The following is a 22,581-nucleotide window of genomic DNA, read 5'->3' on the forward strand; positions in this document are numbered from 1 at the left end:
ACCAAATGCAGTATATTAGTTAATTTTTGACATCAAAGCTTTACATTTTCAAAAGCGGTGGATTAAGCAAAAAAAATTTAAGGAAATAAAACCATTTAGCCGGTTGTTAAATATAAACTTGATAAAACCATTTTGGCTGGTTGTTGAGCCATTTGTTGGACGTCCACAAACTATGATGACAAGATAAGATCATATCATGTGGATTCTTTATCATGTGTTAACATTACATTGCGAACCAACTGCTTTGGTTAGCAATAATACTGTTGGAAACCAGCAATTTTGGGCCACAACAATACAGGATGTCTCAATAAAATATATACAGTCAGTGCCACACACATATATATATATATATATATATATATATATATATATATATATATATATATATATATATATATATATATATTAGGGTGGTCCTCAAATGTACACCAAAAAATAAAATTGGACTTTTTTCAGGTGCTTGTTGCTAAAATTGTTCCTTATTGTGAAAAAATGAAATGTGCCAAAGATGGTTTCTATACGACTTTATTTACTACTGTCACACATGGGTTGAAAATTGCAATGTTTCAGTATCGACACACAAAATTGTTTTTGATAAACTAACACTCAGATGTAATCCCAAATCAGTAAGAATGTATGACAATCATCATAAAGACAGAGTAAGAGTCCTCCAGACCATTGATTCCTCATTAATAAGTTCTGTGGTAAATTATTTCCTCCTTATCTTCTTTGCGTCGGGGAACTGATGGCGATGCCACTCAACAACTTGCAACAGGTACTGGCGCTGCTGTTCATCCTTTGTCAAGACTTGATTGTAGTCCTGTATTAATGCTACACCACGTTCTGCAAAGTCGTTGACAGTGGCAATACCGCGCAAGACTTGCTGTGATGACTGAAATGATGGGTCATCGGCCCACTCACCAGGGTCCTTTTCTCGGAAGTCAGTATTGACTTTGAATGCAGTGAAAATTCGCAGTGAGGTAGAAGTAACAAAATCTGCAACAGTCTTGGCAGCGATGGCTTCTTTTGCTGTAAGATCCACATGTACCCATGGTTGAGGATTCTCTTGGCATTCTTCTGTAAGAGCAGCTACTATCATTCACTTGACATCAAGCTCAACACTATCGTCAAACAGAGCAAGTCCTGCCATTTCTTCGCTGAGGTACCACAAGTGATTGGAAAGCTTTTTGCTGGTGGCTTCGGCAATCACTGAATCAGGATAGAAAATGAGTGCTTTTAAGAGAGTTAGGTCTCCAGCCGGAGCACCAATGGCAGATGGAGCACTGAACCAGGCTTTGGTATACACTGCTCCAACAAATGCTGTAAAACGCTTTATGCCAGTGAGTTCCTTTGGGGTTAGTCGAAACTGATCACGGAACAAGTAGATCTTGATTCCATAAATCACACGGGCCATCCATCTTGCCCGATGCATGGCTCCTGACTGCATGAATCTGAATCCTCTCGGAGGACGCTCACCAAACAGAATAATAGTCAACTCAAGAAGTTCACGGTAGTCATCTCGTAGTTGGCCCGATTCCAGTTTCTGGATGCAGAATGAAACGACATCTTCTTTGCAACTTAAAAATACACCTGAAACTACAGAGTCCAGGTCATCAGGCATCATTGGCTTAAACTTGCTTTGGTCAATGGAATTCCAGTTTGACTGGAAACGCTTGAAGACGGCTATCTCAGGTCCTTTTGATGGACCAATAAATGGTTTGAATGCTGCCATTGCTGCCTCTACCACTAGCTCCAGAATGTGATGCCGGCATGCAAAATGTAATAGTGGTCGTCCAAGCTTTTGCTGCAAAATAGTGCACGCACCAAGTGCTGAACCAATGTTGCTGGCTGTCGTGTCAAAGCTCATACCTGCCACCATGTCTTGCAAATGCCATTCTTCGAGGCATTGCATAACAGCAGCAGCTGTTGCTAGTCCAGTTCCTGCTGGCAGCTTTGGCACACCCAGAAGCTTTCCAGTTCCTTGTGGGTCACTGACAATGACAGGAAGGCGATCAACTTTTTTAGTCCCATCGTCTGGAAGGAGCTTGCCATCCCAATGAACCACCAGACTTGTGTTTGGAGCATAGGATGCCTGGATGTCACCTGCAATTGTCTTCCGTTGGATCCGCCTGGATTTCCTGATCGATGTGCGGTTGATGGCCAACTCTGAAGGGTCGTGTCCCAGAGCAGAGGCTGTTGCTGACAAGATGTGAACAGCTGATCGATCGCTAACCTTGGTGCGGTCGAGAGCTGCTGTTAGGTCGGGTGTAACAATGCTACTTGCATGCTTTCGGCTCTGCCTCTTTGAAGCAGATAGAACAGCAGAGTCGTCATGATCACTGGCTTCAGCACTGCTGTCTGTTGATGATGCTAGCTCAAGAGTCTCCTCTCGGGCTGCTTGCTTCTCTTTTTCATGCTGCTCTCTTTCAGTCAACACCTTGTCGCGTTGATGTGTCCACTCCTCTTTTCCTGCTAGCACCTTGTCAACACCAACCATAAAGCCCCGTCGACCTGGCTCCCGTTGTGCCTTAAGGAATTCATGGTCCTCTGGTATTTTGATCAGATCAAGGACATCAACATGAGCAATGTAAAATAAGTCACGTAGACCGGTTTGAAACTGCTCTTCTTTCTTTATCTGAGGACAGATCGCCGGCTCTTTCCTTTCAGGATGGATCTGTATTGTTCTACTTTTCTCTCTAGTTTTGCAATGATATTCCGCTCATCTGCAGTGGGGATCTGTGCTTTCTCCCAGATGCATAATGTCTCACGAACAACAGTTGTTGCGGCACTGCTTATGTCCAATTTCTCAGCATGATGTAGCTTAATGTATCGCTGCAGAATCTCTTGCCAAGATGGGAGCCGAGTTTCTGGTAGTTTTCCAATATGGCAGCCTATCAACCACACATGGTTCTTTTTTCTGGTTGCTCTTTTTGAAGTACTTGCACTCGCCATCATAACTGAAACAAACCGAAATAATTTCTGTTTCGTGCTGATTAGCAGATTAGCAGGGGCTATGTGACAGTGGTAAAAGTTTTCAAAATGAAATGAAATTTTACTCAAGTTGTTCTCTCTTCAGGTGTAATAAAAAAATGGAAAAGCACTTTAGAAAAGTTAATGTTTACATTTGAGGACCACCCTAATATATATATATATATATATATATATATATATATATATATATATATATATATATATGACTCCATGGTAAGATCTCCAACCTTTAATTGAACAAACAATGACTCAACGTTTCGATTAACAACATGTGAAGCCACACGCCTCCGTTAATCTTCCTCAAGAGTGATAAAATCATCTCAACATCCCCTTATATGCAAAGTGGGCGGGGTATATGCAAAGTGGGGTGGGCAAAGCTGGACAGCCAATGAAACCGTATCACCCGCTCTCGTGAACGGAGACGTTATTGACCACATTCAAAAATCAACCGCATATTAACGGCTTAAAATAATCCTGTAAGCAATGCAGCAGCTCCGAGGAAGGATAGGTCAGGGGTGGTATATGTAGTGCCCTGTGGTTGTGGAGCTGAGTATGTGGGTGAAACCGGGAGGACCTTAGGTCAACGTATTGCTGAACACCAAAAAGCATTTGAATGTAATTTTCCCAGCAGATCTGCTATTGCCAAACACGGCCTTAAGGAAGGCCACACACCTTTATGGGATAGGGTTAATATTTTGGGTTCCACACCCAACAGAAACAGAAGACGTGTTTTGGAGGCTTGGCACATAGAAGAAACTGTTACCTCGATCACACAAGAGGTAGTTGACTTACCGGTAGCGTTTGACCCACTCTTGTGTAAACGAAGCAGGCATTCCGTACTTTGAACAACGAGTCCACATAATATGTCACACAAGGTTTTTATTCGGACAATTTGCCCCCTTCCCCTCCCCCCCTCCCTCCAAACCACCCCTCTCCCCAACCCCCCCCCCCCTCCGCTTCCACCCCCCCTCTGGTTTCCCCCCCCCCCATTCTATCCCCCCTATAACCCCCCTCCATCCCTCATTCCCGTTTACTGCATAGGGCCACATGTGATGATCTTGATATTATGGCAGTTATTTTACCTTAAAAAAAAATTTTTGCTTTCATATATTTGCAGTTTTAATTTAATTTACAATTTAATTGTTTACAAGTTTAACTTTTAATTAAATGTAATTATTGTTCCTGATTTTCTAAAGACTTGAGTTATAATCCAGCATTGCTCACAGGATTATTTTAAGCCGTTAATATGCAGTTGATTTTTGAATGTGGTCAATAACGTCTCCGTTCACGAGAGCGGTGTGATACGGTTTCATTGGCTGTCCAGCTTTGCCCACCCCACTTTGCATATACCCCGCCCACTTTGCATATAAGGGGATGTTAAGATGATTTTATCACTCTTGAGGAAGATTAACAGAGGCGTGTGGCTTCACATGTTGTTAATCGAAACGTTGAGTCATTGTTTGTTCAATTAAAGGTTGGAGATCTTACCATGGAGTCATTTGGATTTACTCGCAACCGCAAATCTTTGCTTATATATATATATATATATATATATTATATATATATATATATATATTGTTACAGACGCGGTTGTGGATGTTGGTTTACCGAGCGGTTTGGTATGACCGCGTCTGCACAGTTTACCCGATTATACTCGAACGTTGGCCGAGTCGCGCTACGCTAAATCAATTGAGGAAAGGACACAACGGCTGGGTTAAATGACACGACACCAGGGGTACAGTTCTCAAGACCTCCGGAGGAGGTTATAATATTTCGGAACGTTGAGATTACAAGGACAGGAGGTACAGCATAGGAAGGTAGGCACTTAATCACGGTCTTATAAACCCCGACAGACCACAGATAAACAGGACAAGACTGACTCACACCGGGATTGATGGCAAGGAAGGGCAGGTAGTCGGTGGACAGCACAAGGTGCACCTTGTGCTCAGGGACAGGATAGCGCGGCCCAAAAGATGCAGGGAGGTCTCAGCGCTCGGAGGTGGCGTCTGGTTCTCTTCACTTCAAGCTCGGGGCGCATCTCTGACGTCACCTCCGGTAAGTCGCTGCGTATATCCAGCGGGGAGTGACACGCCCTCGGCTCGTTAGCTCCGCCCCAGATGGAATCGGCCCGTTGCTTCTTATTGGGTGCGGGGGGTTACCGGGCTCCGCCCTTGACGAGGGGCCGACAGTCAGCCCCTTCGTGGTAACCCCGTCGGCGCACATGGGCAATGGCGGCTAACCAAGCCGGAGTGAGGACGCACACTCCCCGCGCGCTGTTGTTGTAGTTGTTGTTGTTGTTGTTTCATGAGGAAGATGGGAGGAGGTATGGGGAGGTCCTAAACTCACTACTGGTGCCATACAATCACATTCTGGTGCAACGAAGTGTCAGAATTAATGGAAACGAGTCCTTAACTGACATAGACTAAGAATAACTAGCAAGATGTCCTATAGTTGTCTACGTGAGATGCGGTGAACCTGGGCACGACATTTAATGGGGGAAAAAGGGGAAGGTCGGTTCTACAGAGTGTTGTTTACAGACAATGGGACTAGGGAATGTGGGATTGGGGATAGTTGGGGAGTATTGGGGAAATAGGGGAATATTTACAAGCGGATATGGATGGAGGCCAAATCCCATATCCGCAACATTGCACCCTTCTCTACCCTCGGGGCGTCCCGACCCGATAAATTTTTACCTACTTTAGTGTGGCACTCAGATGTAGTTCCCTCTACTATTAACTCTACCCTGAGTGCGACAGTTTTACAGATGTTCACAAATGAGTAAATATGTCCCCCTGCGACGTTGCACCCTTCTCCTCACAGAAACACACCCACAGGATAACCGAATCGCGGAAAGAATTCGCAAACTAAACATACAGCCTGTAGGGAGCATTATTTACACAAGACTACGCTGCTATTTACACTACGATCCAGGACCTGTTTTTGGAGGAACACATGCAGATGTTATGCATAGAGAGAGCACGCATGCCAGCATCGATACACCAACCCACGAGTGCTCTGTGGCCTTACGGCCTTTAATACTGTGCAGAGCACCCCATCCAAGCACCAAAAGCACCACCCCATAACACAGTCAGCACCATCCGGTGCACCAATAAAGTGTTTATAGTCACCGGTGGTGTCGCAGCCGGCCGATGTTCTGCCGCTGGTCTTGCCTTCATGTGGTGCACTTGGCCTTCTTGCTTCTTTCAAAAATAAAGAAAGGCGCCAACCGCGTCCATTTCTGTATTGTGGCCGTCAGGGGGCCAACTAAAAGTGGTTCACCTGTATGGCATAGGTGCCACGTTGACCCATAGGTCCATCAACGGGTGGTGCTTGCCCGCAAAAGACTGCGGTCCATGGTGGGCGGCCACAAACATTGCGGTCCATATGGTGTATCGATCCCGGCAGCAAGCAGCGAAAGTGCAGGCCCACAACTGCGGAGCCAGCACCTCTCTCTCCTCTCTCTCTGCCCCAAAACCAGATCCTCGGAGGTGGGAGACAAAAGAAGAAGACAAGTGAGTAAGGTGGTAAGGGCGCAAAACTGCACGCAACATTAGGTAATGCACACTAGGGGCACATGGGAACCAGGTGAGACAGGTACGTTCCTACCGTACGCCCCCCCCCCCCCCCCCCACCAGGTAACCTACATGGCCCCTCCCTTACCCCTTACTGTATCCACAAAACACAACACTACCCATAAACATCTACTTTACAAATCAACAAACGTCCCTACTGTCTTCCCCGTTCCTCCCATAAACCAAATTCGTCCTCTCTCCCTCCTAACCAATCAAATTTGCCATTTCCAACTCTCATCAAAATTTGCCATCTCCAATTCAACATCAAAATTTGCCATCACCAATTCATCATCAGTCCCTCCTAAGGAGGGAGAGATGGAATCACCCCAATGTCTCATCCACGTCGTGATGCGTCTCACCAATCCACACAGCAATTCTCATTTCCTGCACACAGAACAAAGAAAACACAGGTGTGGAGTCATCATCACCACAGGCAAGTGGCTGCGTATGGTGCGACAGGTTCATCAATCCTAACTATTTCCTAAATGACTTTAACAACTTTACACTACCCGGGGTCTTTCTCCTGCCAAACCATTGGCCCTCTTACACTATGGGTTCTAAAAACCAATTCCCATTGACCAAACTGTGGTGCTTTTCAATTTGGGGTCTCACTCCCCCGATTCATCTCCCGGTGCCCTCGCACAATTTCTGGGCTGTGACGTGTAGCTCTCCTAGCCGGTCTACCCACCTGCACACCTCCACCACTGCACTTGCCTCCGAGCTTACCTGCTCCTTACCCTAACCTATCTACCTGGGGAAGGCCCTCTGGCGCTCTCCCCACTCGGTGCCCTCTCTGGCACTGGGCTACCCGGGTCCGTCCTCCGGATCCTCGGGCCCCATCCACCACTCTACCGGCTCCCAGAGCCCACCTGCGGCCTCACCTGGCCGACATCCTCACAGTGGTGGAGTGCCCAACCAACTACACACACTAACAGGCTACACGCCCAGCCATTTCCACAACACTAATGCACCCATCCACAATACCATTCTGCAACCGCACCACAAATGCCAATATCCAACCACAATTTACCTATACCCTCTACCTAACACTTACACTACCCGCCCCGGGTACTCGTGAAAGGAGTCCACTCTTCCCCCATCCACACCTTCGCACCATGCACACCACTCCGTACCACTTACTCCAACTCTCTCCACACCACTCATTCTCTGCTCCATATATTCCACACACCTGTGCTCTCACACCTGGTGCCACCTGCACCCTTCTCTCCCCAAGCGCATTCGCGCTGATCCACACACTCACTACTCATACACTGCTCCACACACCTGTCCAGTTGCACACCTGTGCAATCACACCTGTTCAATTCTCAACCACACGGCATCATCTCATCTAACTACTCCCCTCTGAAACTTGCGCTTCCCAGTCGCCCCTTTAAACTATTGCGCTCCCTCGTCATTATAATCCACACTAATCTACCTGCGTCCCCACTACAGGTATCAGTCACTAACTAAACTTAACGTTACCTAATGTCATCTTCGCTAGATCCCTATCCATATAACCTAACCCACCCGGGCTAGTTTTCACTGCCATACACCCCATAAACTATAGCTCCTTTGCCCCACCATGGGAAGGGTGGCAGGGATGCCACCCTTACCCACCGGGCCCATCGCTCATCAATCCCCCAGTCCTCTGGCACTAATAAGCCCCCCTTATTCAGAGGTACTGGGTCCCGCCTCGGCATCTAAAGCCGAGGCAATCCACGGGGGCGCCTGCTCACCGGTGTAAGGTCTTATCCGGTCGGCGTGGACGATCCGAGGGAGGGCTCGTGGCCCCATTTTGATCTTAATGACCACGTCACAGATTTGCGACAGGATGACTCCTGGGCCTTGCCAGGGGGAGGTGAGTTTTGGGCACCTTCCCTTCCGCCTCCGGGGATTAAAGAACCAAATCTTCATCCCCGGAGCATAGTGACTCCCCTGGCTCCGGTCGTCGTACCTGCGCTTCATCTTTTCCCCCGCCAGATGGAGTTGGCGGCGGGCGAAGGCATGGACTAGCACCATGCCTTCCTCTAGGTGACGTGCGTACCCCTCCCTCGGCGGGTTAACCACTGTGTCTGGCACGGGACCGCATAGCAAGTCGGCGGGAGCCCGTAACTCCCGCCCATACATAAGCAACGCTGGACTGCATGCGGTGGCCCCGTGCTGGCTGGTTCGGTAGGCCATGAGCAAATAAGGGAGATGTTCGTCCCAGTCATCCTGACGGGTGGCGGTGAACAGTGCCAGTTGTTGGATTAGAGTTCGGTTAAATCTTTCCACCATCCCGTCAGATTGAGGTCTTAAAGGCGTTGTTCTGGTTTTCCGAATTGACAGGAGACTGCACACATCTTTTAGCAATTTGCTCTCAAAATTTCGTCCCTGGTCGGTGTGCAACTCCTGTGGAATCCCATGCCGGCACACAAATCCTTCCACGAAGGCCTGCGCTACCACCCCTGCTTCTTGGTTGGGGAGGGCGTAGGCCTCCGGCCACTTGGTGAAGTAGTCCATCACAACGAGGATGTACTTATTACCTAGGCGGGTGCGGGGTAGTGGGCCTAGGATATCCATGGCCACCCACTCTAGGGGGGCCCCCACCTGGTGTAATTGAAGGGGGGCCCTCATCCTCCGTGCTGGTCCCTTTTTGGCAGTACAGGCGTCGCATCTCCGACACCAGTCCTGTATGTCGCGCCCCATATTCACCCAATAAAACCTCCGGCGTACCCGCGATGTCGTCTTTGTCCTGCCCAAATGGCCGCCGGGGCGGGTACCATGCACCTGTTGCAATATATCGGTCTTAAATTTGTTTGGGACTACCACCAGCCAGGAAGTTTTATCAGAGGGAACCTCCACCCACTTGCGATACAAGATGTTATCCTTCAATTCCAGGGTTTTCCACTGAGCCCAATATGCCTTTGTTTGCGCCCCGAGGGGGGTGACCTCTTCCCCATTAGGTCTTTGCCCCAATTTGACCCAATTGAACACTGGCCCCAGTTCACTGGTAATTCCCTGTTTGTCGTTGAAGGCGGCAAAAAGGGTTGGCGTCAGGAAGGGCATCCGGCCGTAAAACATTGCTTCAAAAAGGGGACCGAAAAACAACAACAACCACGGTTCCCGAAAAGGCCAACCCCCGCTTTGCGGGGAAAAGTGGCCTCTAAACGGTGGTTTGAACACTGGCCCCAGGACAGGATCCTCCTGCTGGGCCGTGCTCCATGCCAAAGTTCCGAATTCCTCATCTGCGGTTAGTGGCAAAATTGGCCCTCTCACCCGGGTTGCCCGGACAACGAGGGTCGGGTCCGAATCGCCCAATTGTTCCCTCTCCTCGTGTCTCGCACAAAATTTGCAGTTTTCCCCCAGACAAGGACGCCGAGAGAGTGCGTCCGCATTACCATGGGCCTTCCCGGCCCTATGGGCCACATCAAAATCGTACTGCTGCAACTTTTCCAACCACCTTGCAATTTGGCCCTCTGGTTCCTTGAACCGAAGGAGCCATTGCAAGGAGGAATGGTCAGTTCTAACCAAAAATTTCCGCCCGTACAAGTACGGGTGGAAATGGTTCATGGCAGCCAGCATAGCCAATAACTCTTTGCGAGTGACGCAATAATTTCTCTCGGGCCTACTTAAGGCCCGACTATAATAACCAATCACTCTCTCCACGCCCTCCTGTGTCTGAGACAAAACTGCGCCCAATCCTTCCTGGCTCGCATCCGTGTCCAGGGTAAATGCCCCGTTGCTAGTGGGGTACGCTAGAAGGGGTGCGGATGTCAGACACCCCTTCAATTTTTGGAAGGCCTCGTGGCACTCCCGTGTCCAATTAAATCGCGTCCCCTTCTCCGTAAGCCGGTGGAGGGGACGGGCCAACTCCGCAAATTTCGCCACAAAGCGCCGGTAGTAGGAGCAGAGTCCCAAAAATCCCCGCACCTCTTTGATGGTACGTGGTGCGGGCCACTCCTCTACCGCTTTAATTTTGTCTGGGTCCGTTTTTACCCCCTCGCGGCCGATCACGTGACCTAGATAGGCCACCTCCTTGGCAAACAAGGTGCACTTGCTCGGGTTCAGCTTCAACCCTGCCTGTCTGAGGCACCCGAACACCTGGTCCAAATTAGCTACTGCCTGGGGGAATGTTTGGGCATGTACCAGGACGTCATCCAGGTACACCAGGCATGATTGCCATGGCATGCCGCCTAGTACATGCTCCATCAATCTTTCAAAGGTGGCGGGGGCGTTACACAAACCAAACGGCATCACAGTAAACTGATACAGTCCCTTACCTGTGGAAAATGCCGTTTTCTCCTTCCCTGCCCTATCCATCTCCACCTGCCAATACCCACTCTTGAGGTCCAAAGTCGAGAACCAATTTGAGCCCGCAACGGCATCGAGGGTGTCATCAATTCTTGGCAGGGGATATGAGTCCTTGAGTGTCACGTTGTTTAGCTGGCGATAGTCCACGCAGAACCGCGTGGTCCCATCCTTCTTTTTGACCAGCACAACAGGTGACATCCAAGGACTTCCCGAGGGCTCGATCACACCTGCGTCGAGCATTTTTTCAACCTGCTCGTCAGCTTCCGCCCTCTTGCTCCAAGGGAGCCGTCGGGCGGCCTGACGAATAGGCCGGGCCTCACCGGTGTGGATCTGATGTTTCACCAGGCCCGTACGTCCAATATCCTCGGTGGACAGGGAGAAGAGGTCCAAATGGGACCCAACCAGTTTGTGTAAGGCCTCCCTCTGGGTACCTCCCAACTCTATGCTACTACGATTTACCATCTCGCAAATGGGATCAGGCCAATTCCTACTTCTTATTGAAGGCTCCCCCCGGGGTCGGCTCGGCTGGACGTTCTCGCCCCTCACTGTCGCGACTTCCTCAACTGGGGTGCAGCCAGCTACCCTCGTGCCCCTTACTATAGTGCGTGGTTCTGTACTCATATTTATTACTCGGACGGCCACTACCGGTCCGTCCGTTTTTACAAGGGTGCGGCCCACGATTAAACCCGGTATGGACTGCGCTGCCACCGGTTCGACCAGGCCGCAGGACTCCTGCCATGTTGGGCGAGCTGCCCACCGGGCCGGCACTATCGCCTCGGCCCTTGGGGGGATGGTCACGACCTCGGAAGCCTCCAGCTCCGCTCTCTCGGCCGTGCTCACTCCCCCTAACGGCAGCTCTTCTACTCCCACCTGCAGGATCCCCCGGCACAAGTCGATTTTACAACCGCTGGCAGTCAACAAATCCAACCCTATTAAACATGGGTCGCACACCTCCGCCACCCAAACATCTATCTCCCTCCTTACCGACCCTAACTTGAGGGTCACAGAACCACGCCCTATGATCGGGGCCGTTACCCCGGTAGCAAGTTGCAAACTATAATTTTGCAGGCGCTGGATCTTATCCCAGCCACCTGCGCTCGAATCAAGGACCACAGGGCTGATGATCGTGGCACTAGCTCCTGTGTCCACCACGGCGTCTACCCCCACGCCGGCAATTTTGCATCTGATTGTCAGGCTACCGGTTCCAATTTGGCCACAATAAATGACCTGTCGCGTCAATGAGGGCTCTCCTCCATCCTCTTCTGCCGAACACCGCCCTACGTGCCCGACACCTTCTAGTTTCCCGGGGTCTGGCGGGGGGGTGTCTGGGGTCAGCTAACCCGCTCCCCCCTGGGCGGAGTTGAGGACCTCAACCGCCGGGGATCATCCCGGCGCGCGGCTCGACAGTGCCGCGCCAGGTGACCCAGACGGTTGCAGGTATAGCACCTCACCTGATAAGGTGCTTGTCTCCGGAATTCCAAATTTCCCCCCCTGTAGGTCCGAATTGGATTACCCGCTCGTGGTCCACCGCGGGCCACCTCCGGGGCCGCCTGCCATGGTCCAGGTCCCGCCAGGCGCTGGTCCACCAGCCTCCGGACCATGCCCGCCAGGTCAGGACTCACGTCGGGGGCGGGCCCCCTAAGGGGTCCGCCCTCCATCGGGGGTCCCACCTGGCGGACCGCCATTGCGAGACGCTCGCCCCCCCGGGCCAGGGGCCTCGCTGCTTCCCAACGGGCCGCAGCGTCAGCCGCCTGGCTCAGAGTCTGCGGGCGCCACATGGCGAGCTGTTGCCGGAGCTCAATATCCGGGAGGGCCTGGATAAAATGGTCCAGCGCCAGGCTTTCCCGGGAATCCGCTGCCATGCTAGCATGTGCGATCCCCACTGCGCGGCGAATGTCGTGGGCAAGTTCCCCGATGGCTTCCTGGGGCTTGCGTTTTCGCAGCGCGAGCTGAGCTTTAACAAGCTCGCTCTGCTGTTCAATGCCGAATCGATTAATTAGGGCGTCGCGGAGGGCTGGCAGGGTGAGAGCACCCGCTGGTAATGCCGTCAGCACCTCCGCCGACGCGCCGCGCAATGCGGCCACCAGGTGCACTCCACCTTCGTCCTCACCCCAACCGTTGCCCTTACACACACAGTCAAACTGCGCCAGGTACGCGCGTAGATCACTCTTGCCGTCATACGGCGCGAGTGGGACCTTGTGGGACCACCTCGTATGCGAGTCGTTGCCCGCCTGCCGGACCCCGTGCGTCGCCCCTTGCGGGGTCAGCGCGGGGCCGAGCCGGCCGGGCCCCCACAGTACATTACCCCCAAGGGGCTCTCGTGCCTCCCCGGTCCCTCCAACAACTACCCCTGTTGGTGTCGATGCATGGGTCACACCTCCGCAACCCGCTACCCATTCCATACCACCACAACCTTGCTCACCCACACCTCGCACCTCTCGTTCCATACCCTCCGGACCAACCATACACCTCACTCTTGGCCTCTCACGAACATCCGGGTCTATCTCGACCCCCAAGCTTATTAAATCACCTGGCGCATCATACGCACGACCATATTGGTCACCACTTACACCGGGTCCTCTTTCTCTTCGCTTCTCCTCCATCACCTGCGAATCCCTCATCCGGTTAATGAGCACATCATCACGATCCGAACACAGACTTTGGACCAATTCTTTTACTTCCTCCTTTATCTCTTTCTTATCCTCTCTCCGTCGCTTCTTAATTTCGCTCACCCCTTCTTCCACTTCTTCTAATTTCTGCTTCACCTCCTTCATCTCCTCGTGCGCCCCTTTAAGTTCTTCCTCTAACTCCACTTAATTTTTTTATATGTGCTCCCGCACCTCCCGCTCTTTAACCTCCATCACCTCTACCACCTTGTTCATTTTCCTCGTCAAGTCCTCATGTACCGTCTGACACTCTTTTTTAATTACCCCTACGTCCTTTTTCATCTCCTTCTGTGTCGATTTTAAACCCTCTATTACCGCTGTGTTCTTCTTTACCTGGCCCGTTAGTTCTTTTTGTCCCTCCGTCAGCTGTTCCACTCCCAGCGTCAACTCCTCTATACCACCTTGCAATTTTACAGTCCCCTTTCTCACCTCCTTCTCCATGCGCTCCTTACAGTGCCTCACCTCCTCGCGCACTCCTCCGACCTCCTCACTTACCCCTCTTCTGATCTCTTCTCCCATCACTTGCATCTCCTGCCCAGATGCCACCCTCATCTGCTCCATTTCCTCCCTGTGAGCATCCAACTTAGTTTCTACCCCCATTCTGACCCCCTCTATCTGCTGCCCCATTTGTTTAACTTCCCTTTCCGCTTGGTCCCTCATGTCCCTCAATTTGCCTTCCATACTGTTTTCTAACCCCTCTAACCCCTTTTGCATCCCTTCCATTTGATTCTCTTGAGCGGCCATTCTGTTTTCTACCCCCATTAACCCCTCCTGTATTTCCCCTAATCTATTGTCTAATCCCTCTATTCTACTCCCTAACCCCCCGATCTGGGCCCCCATGTCCTCCCTCAATTTCTCGCTATTGGACCCCATTTCGCCCCCCATGACCCCCATTTTGCCCTCTAATCGCTCACCCTGAGCTTCTATACTGTTCCCCATTACCCCCATTTGGTTTCCCATTACCCCCATTTTTGCTTCTAGCCTCTCCATAAGGGCCCCCATTTGCAACATAAAAAGGTTCGAATCCACCTGCGGCGCTACCACGGTCGCGGGCGTGGTCGCCGTGGCCATCTGCGAGGCGCCATTTTGCGCGCCCGCTACCTCGTGCGTGACGACGCTATTTTGCGAATCTGCTACCCTCACTGCTTCGCTCTCCTCTTGTCCCTCAATTTGGTCCTGGATCGACCCTGCCTCACTCTCTTCTACCGGAACCCAGCCGTCTTGGTCTGCCATAGCGCGACTTTCAAAATTCGAGTTTTTATTTTTTTTGTAAAACACAATTAAATTTCGCTGTTATAATTTCGAGCGCGTGAAACGCGCTCCGGATCGAATCCCACTTCCCGACACCAAATGTTACAGACGCGGTTGTGGATGTTGGTTTACCGAGCGGTTTGGTATGACCGCGTCTGCACAGTTTACCCGATTATACTCGAACGTTGGCCGAGTCGCGCTACGCTAAATCAATTGAGGAAAGGACACAACGGCTGGGTTAAATGACACGACACCAGGGGTACAGTTCTCAAGACCTCCGGAGGAGGTTATAATATTTCGGAACGTTGAGATTACAAGGACAGGAGGTACAGCATAGGAAGGTAGGCACTTAATCACGGTCTTATAGTAATCCCGACAGACCACAGATAAACAGGACAAGACTGACTCACACCGGGATTGATGGCAAGGAAGGGCAGGTAGTCGGTGGACAGCACAAGGTGCACCTTGTGCTCAGGGACAGGATAGCGCGGCCCAAAAGATGCAGGGAGGTCTCTCAGCACTCGGAGGTGGCGTCTGGTTCTCTTCACTTCAAGCTCGGGGCGCATCTCTGACGTCACCTCCGGTAAGTCGCTGCGTATATCCAGCGGGGAGTGACACGCCCTCGGCTCGTTAGCTCCGCCCCAGATGGAATCGGCCCGTTGCTTCTTATTGGGTGCGGGGGGTTACCGGGCTCCGCCCTTGACGAGGGGCCGACAGTCAGCCCCTTCGTGGTAACCCCGTCGGCGCACATGGGCAATGGCGGCTAACCAAGCCGGAGTGAGGACGCACACTCCCCGCGCGCTGTTGTTGTAGTTGTTGTTGTTGTTGTTTCATGAGGAAGATGGGAGGAGGTATGGGGAGGTCCTAAACTCACTACTGGTGCCATACAATCACATTCTGGTGCAACGAAGAGTCAGAATTAATGGAAACGAGTCCTTAACTGACATAGACTAAGAATAACTAGCAAGATGTCCTATAGTTGTCTACGTGAGATGCGGTGGACCTGGGCACGACATTTAATGGGGGAAGAAGGGGAAGGTCGGTTCTACAGAGTGTTGTTTACAGACAATGGGACTAGGGAATGGGGGATTGGGGATAGTTGGGGAGTATTGGGGAAATAGGGGAATATTTACAAGCGGATATGGATGGAGGCCAAATCCCATATCCGCAACAATATATATATATATATATATATATATATATATATATATATATATACATATATATATTGTTACTGATCGCGGTTTAGGATGTTGTTTGCCGAGCGAAGGCTCCGCGACCGAACAGTTGTTCCCCGACTCACCCGATTCACCCAGAACTTTGGCCGTATCGCACCGCAGCTGCCCAATCTGGAAAAGACTAAAACGACGAATGCAAAGAGGAAGACGAATAAGACGAGAAGACATACAGAAGAGTAATGGGATTTATTATTTACACAAGCAAAAAGAAAGCAGTCACGTTTATTTACAACACATAAGACGCAGGTGACACAGTGCAAATACTAGCTTATACAGACATATAAATACCCAGGGACAAGACACACAGAACAAACTCACGTACACAAGAAGGGTGGAAAGGCAGGAGGTGGATGGCTGGAGGGAGAGGAAGGTCCAAGGGGGTCCTGCAGCACGATCGGCGCGTTTAGCAGCCGCCGTTCCTTCGCGGCCCTGCTCAAAACCGCCGTCCAGGCCCCAAGCGGCTGTTGGGTGTTGTTGCTGCTGTGGCCGCCGCTTGCTTTGCCAGGACTCGTCTGACTCGTCTGGTCCAAACCCTCAACTCAACAACACTCTTGCACGTCTCCCTGTCCAACCACTCTTTCTCTCTTGGTCCAACCACTCTTTCTCTTTCTTGGTCCAACCACCCTTTCTCTCTCTTGGTCCACTCACTCCTCACCACCGACCACACCACGCTTCTTGCGCGCGCGCCTTTATAGCGCCTCCAGCGATCAAGCCGCCGGCCTTCAGGACACGCCCATCGGTGTGCTCACCTCGGCCCTGGTTGGTCACGCGACCCTCTGGCTCCGCCCTTGATGACGACGGGCGGGCACGCCCCTCTTCCCCGACCCGAGCACATGTTCAATGGTGGTTTTGGAGGGGATGTAATTGGCAATCGAGGCTTGGCAATGACGAAAGGGGATGTGAAAGGAAATGGAGATTTTGGGGAGGGGAATGAAAGGGGATCTATTCTCTTTCACTGGTGCAATGGAGTACTTCAATTAATGGGAGACACAGCCTTACCCTAAAACACAGAATAAGATATAACTATCGAACAGGGGTATTCTATTATTGGCTGACGTGTATGCTTGTGGACTAATTATGGGATGCCCTTTCACCTTTACACAGCTCCAGAGGCAGGGGGCGCAGAATAAACAATAATAATAATAATAAAGCACACAATCAAAAAAATACAGTCCTCATATCCGCAACACTGCACCCTCCTCCTCTTAGGCATGGCCCGGGCCTACAACTTTTATTTAGTGTGACACGTAGGTGTAGTTCCCTCTACTTTTAACCTGACCCTGAGTGCGACAGTTTTAAAACATAAATAAATGTGTCCCGCTGCTCCATTGCACCCTGCCTAACAGACTTACGCCCACAGTTAACCGAATTGCGGAATAGTCTTCAAACTATACACTGACGGTGGGGAGCATTATTTACAATGACGCTATTTTTATTTACAAAACTAACCCAGGACCTGTGATTGTTCTTTCTGGGGGGGGAGACAGTCTGCTCTGCATCGACGCACCATTAAAGCACCCAAAAACGCACCAATACACACCCAAGCACCAATCGGTGCAGTCACCATTGTTCAAGAATAAAAAAAATAAATCAACAACCCCTAACCCTGCAGGTGATCTCTTGCTCTTTGGCTCCCTCTGCTGGTTATTATTATTTGTTCTTCCAGATGTTGTCATTCTTTCATTTTCTTACTGGCGGCCTATTTGCAATAACGTGTGCCCAATGTGTCCATTTTTATTTATTTTATTTATGGCCCACAGGGCCGACTACGTGTGGTTCACCTGTGGGGCATCGGTGCCCTGTGGCCAAGGTCCGCCAGCAAGATTTCGGGCCCTCATGGCCGGTTCCAGCAGAGGGGCCATGTCCCAACCCATGGGGTCCATAAGTGGTGCTCGGCCACAGACATGTGGTCCATAATGTGGTGCATCGATGCAGACAGCTGGTTCTGGGAATTCCGGTCGCACAATGGAGGACTCACGCACGCTCCCCTCGGCACCCAATGGCGCACAGGTCATGTGGGAGACAAAAGAGACAATTGAGCGAGGGGTAAGGTCACAAGGGTACACATCAATAAGGCAATGCAAGGCGAAATGCGTACGGAGGGCGAAGTGAGAAAGCTCGTCCCTACCGTACGTCACCCCCCTGTCACCTACACTACCCTTGCCCTTACCCCATATTTACAAAATCTACCCATTTACAAATTCGTCACTACTGTCACGTCTTCCCCATATTTCTCCTATACCAAATTCGTCCCCACAATCCCACTATCCAAAATTTGCCATCACCCAATTCGTCATCAATCCTCATAAGGAGGGAGAGATGGAATTACGCACAATGTCACACCCACGTCATGATGCGTCTCACAAATCCAAAACATTTGCATTAATGAAAAATAATAAAACATGGCATGGTGTGGAGTTACCTCATCTCAGGTGAGTGGATGCAGATGGTGCGAGGAGACTTCATCCTAACTACTTTCTAAATGACATTAACACACTTTACACTACCCGGGGTCTTTCCCCGCCAATCCATTGGCCAACTTACACTATGGGTTCTAAAAACCAATTCCCATTGACCAAACTGTGGTGCTTCTCAATTTGGGGTCTCACTCCCCCGATTCATCTCCCGGTGCCCACGCACAATTTCTGGGCCGCGACGTGTAGCTCTCCCAGCAGGTCTACCCACCTGCACACCTCCACCACTGTAGTTGCCACCCGAGCTTACCTAGCTCCTCACCCTAACCTAACTAACTGGGGAAGACCCCTCCTGGTTCTGTCACCCCTTGGTGCCCTCTGGCACTGGGCTACCCGGGTCCGTCCTCCGGATCCTCGGGCCCCATCCACAACAACTACTACCGGCTCCCAGAGCCCACCTGCGGCCTCACCTGGCCGACATCCTCACAGTGGTGGAGCGCCCAACCAACTACACACACTAACAGGCTACACGCCCAGCCATTTCCACAACACTAATGCACCCATCCAAAGACCATTCTTTCACCCGCACCACAGATGCCAATATCCAACCACAATTTACCTGTACCCTCTACCTAACACTTACACTACCCGCCCCGGGTATCCGTGATGGGGGTCCACTCTTCCCCCATTCACACCTTCGCACCATCCACTCCACTCCACAATTTCCACCATACTCACTCCACGACCATCCATTCCAATACTCCATTTATTCCACACTACCATTCTCCATACCTGTTGTTGCACACCTGTGCAATCACACCTGGTGCCACCTGCACCCTCCTCCTCTTCCTGGACCATTTGGTCAGCACAATACACAATCACCTTCACTCACTCATACACTGCTCCACACACCTGTTCAGTTGCACACCTGTGCAATCACATCTGTTCAATTCTCAACACACGGCATCATCTCATCTAACTACTCCCCTCTGAAACTTGCGCTTCCCAGTCGCCCCTTTAAACTATTGCGCTCCCTCGTCATTGTCATCCACGCTAATCTACCTGCGTCCCCACTACAGGTATCCTTGTCACTAACTAACCTTAACGTCACCTAATGTCATCTTCTAGGTCCCTACACACAATATCCTAACCCACCCGGGCTAGTTTTCACTGCCATCAACCCCATAAACCTAGTGCTCCTTTGCCCCCCCCGTCTGTGAGGGATGGTGGATTTGCCATCCCACCACATCGGGGAGGTCCTACTATCAATTTCGCTTGTCCAAATCCAACAAATCAAAAATTTGTCATTTACTGCTAATCACCGTACCAATCATCAAATTTTGCCTTTTTCTAATTTTGGGTCCAAAACACTAACCTCATCACCCGTCTACTTATTAGATCCTCTCGGTGCGCCAACTCCCTTCTAAAGCTCGGCTTCGTACAGCCGAGCAATGAATGCGGGTTGTTTTGTGCCAGCGGCTGGATACGTCCCGCATTCGGGGCAGGGACGGGGGCTTACCCGGGCCGAGATCCCACGCACCACCTCGGCGTGGAGCCATCCAGTGTCCCGATCTCGACCTGCCGGCACGTCTGAACAAAAAGTGGTCGCCATGACGACCCTTCCTATCGAGCTGCCCGCTCTGCCTAGTGGAGCCCGGACGCGGCCGTTCCAAGCGAGGCACAGCGTGGATCGCGTACGGCGGTCCTTTCGAACCCGCCGTGGCTCGGATCCCCGCTGGTTCTCGCGGCACGCGAAGCCCGGCACGCACCGAGGGCCCGATTCGGCTATAAGTCGCTCTAACCGCTAACCCGGTTACCGTCGATGCCTCACCTGGATGCTTACACGCATACGCTACCCCTTTCTTGCTACTACCTCCAGCTGTTCCCATGCTCCTCGTACCTTTCCTTACACACCTCGGTACACTCATTCCGCTCACCGACTTGGTCACACACCTGACCACCGAACACCTTGGCACACATTCGTCGCTCGCACACCTCACCAACACACCTCTTCGCGCCCCTTCCTCGGTCACCTCCTCTGTGACAATCACAGGTGTGCTTTCACTCGCACACCCAACCACGTGCCTCACGACCAACTCAAGTGTGCATTCCCACACACGCTCTACCATTCCAGGTGTGCATCCTTCCATGCCAGGTGTACATCCTCGCTCCCCTGTCACAACTAACTCACGCTCCGTGCCACTCTCACTACTCTCACCACCACTCTTGACAACGCACTCACCCTTACTCTCGACAGCGCACTCTTTTCTCATGCACCTGTCCGTTACACACCTTTCTCACGCATCCTTCCCGTTACATCCTTTGTAACACTCACCACAGGTGTGCATTCTCCCTTACTCTTGACAGCATGCGCTTTCCCCATGCACCCGTCCGTTACACACCTTTCTCGCGCATCCTCTTGCGCACACTTTTTCGTTACTTCCTCCGTAACACTCCCCACACCGCGCTTCCAGGTGCTCCCTCGCACACGCGCTACTACCGACTCACTCTCGACAGCACACTCACTGGTCGGCGCGCACTTTTTCCTCACACACCCCATGGTCGGACATTCTCGCACACCTCTTTTTTCGCACACCAGACCTGTCGCACACTTCACCAACGGCCTTTCACGAACACCCGGATCCAAACCAATCCCCAAGCCGACTGAAGCTTTCCTCACATCATGTACATTTCCGATTATATCGCCACTCACCTTGGCACCTCGTCTCCACACCTCTTTTGCCACCTGCAAACTTTTTATTTGGTTAGTGAGAACCTCATCATGATTTGAACACAGACCTTGTACATATTCCATGACTTCCTCCTTTACCTCCCTCTTAGTTTCCCTCCGTCTCTTCTTAATTTCACTCACCCCCTCTTCCACCTCCTCTAATTTTTCCTTTACCTCCTTCATCCCCCGGTGCGCCCCCTCTATCTCTTCCTCTAACGCCACCTTAACCGTTTCTATGTGCGTCCTCACCTCTCGGTCCTTCGTCTCCATTACTTCTGTCACCTCCTCCAACTTCTTCGTCAACCCCTCATGTACCATCTGACATTCCTTTTGTGTTGCTATTAATTCGTTTTTAATGTCCTTTTGTGTCGCTTTTAAACCCCCGATGATTGCAGTGTTCTTTTCCACTTGGTCCGCTAGTTCCCTTTGTCCGACTGTCAGCTGTTCTACTCCCTTCGTCAGACCCTCTATTCCCCCCTGTAACCTAGCCGTATTATTTCTCACCTCTTTCTCCATACGCTTCTCACCTCGCTTTACCTCCTCGCGTAGCCCCGAGACCTCCTCACCCACACCTCGTCGTATCCCCTCTTTCATCTCCTCCATCTCTTTTGTAGATGCCACCCTCATCTGTCCCAATTCATCCCTCTGAGCATCCAATCTGGTTTCTACCCCGATTTTTACCTCCTCTATCTGCTCTCCCATTTGTTTAATTTCTCGGGCGGATTGCTCCCCTATCTCCCGCAATTTGCCTTCCATCCTATTTTCTAGCCCCATTAACCCATTTCTCATCCCCTCTATCTGATTGTCTAACCCCTCAAATTTCTTGTCTAATTCCCCGATTTGATTTCCTAGTCGCTCCCCCATTCTGTTTTCCATTTTCTCACTATCAGCCCTCCTTCTGTCTTCCATTTCCTCACTATCAGCCCTCCTTCTGTCTTCCATTTCCTCCATTTCCCTGACTCTTTTTTCATTGTCGCACTTCGACTCTGCCATGTATTCGCTAAACCGTGCCATGAACTGCTGCATGTCAAACGGCTGCATGTTAAAGCCCGCTGATACAGCGGGCTCGGCCACCGCGCGCTCGTGCGAGGCGCCTTTTTGCGCGCCTGAAACCTCGTGCGCAAGAGCGCCATTTTGTGCGTCTGATACCCCCTCAACCGCCTCCTCATTGCTCCCCTCCATTTGATCCTGGGTTACTCCTAACCCCTCCTCTAGCTCACCCACCGGCATTCGATCGCCTTGACCAGCCATGGCGCGATTTCAAAATTCGGGTTTTATTTCTTTAAAACACAATTTTTCAGCAGCTCGTAATTTTGAGCGCGTTAAGCGCACTTCGGGCCTCGTATCCCACTCCTCGACACCAATTGTTACTGATCGCGGTTTAGGATGTTGTTTGCCGAGCGAAGGCTCCGCGACCGAACAGTT

The 22,581-nt window shown here is 51.1% G+C and overlaps 1 protein-coding gene across 4 annotated transcripts in view; it reads left to right on the forward strand.

Moving 5' to 3' along the window:
- ARSG (arylsulfatase G) overlaps positions 1–22,581 on the forward strand; it is a 134,623-nt gene that overhangs the window by 85,453 nt on the left and 26,589 nt on the right. The gene's annotated exons all lie outside the window — the stretch shown is intronic.

Source organism: Myxine glutinosa, chromosome 1 (genome assembly GCF_964187855.1).
Source record: "Myxine glutinosa chromosome 1, kmMyxGlut1.1, whole genome shotgun sequence".
Classification (NCBI taxonomy): Eukaryota; Metazoa; Chordata; class Myxini; order Myxiniformes; family Myxinidae; genus Myxine; species Myxine glutinosa.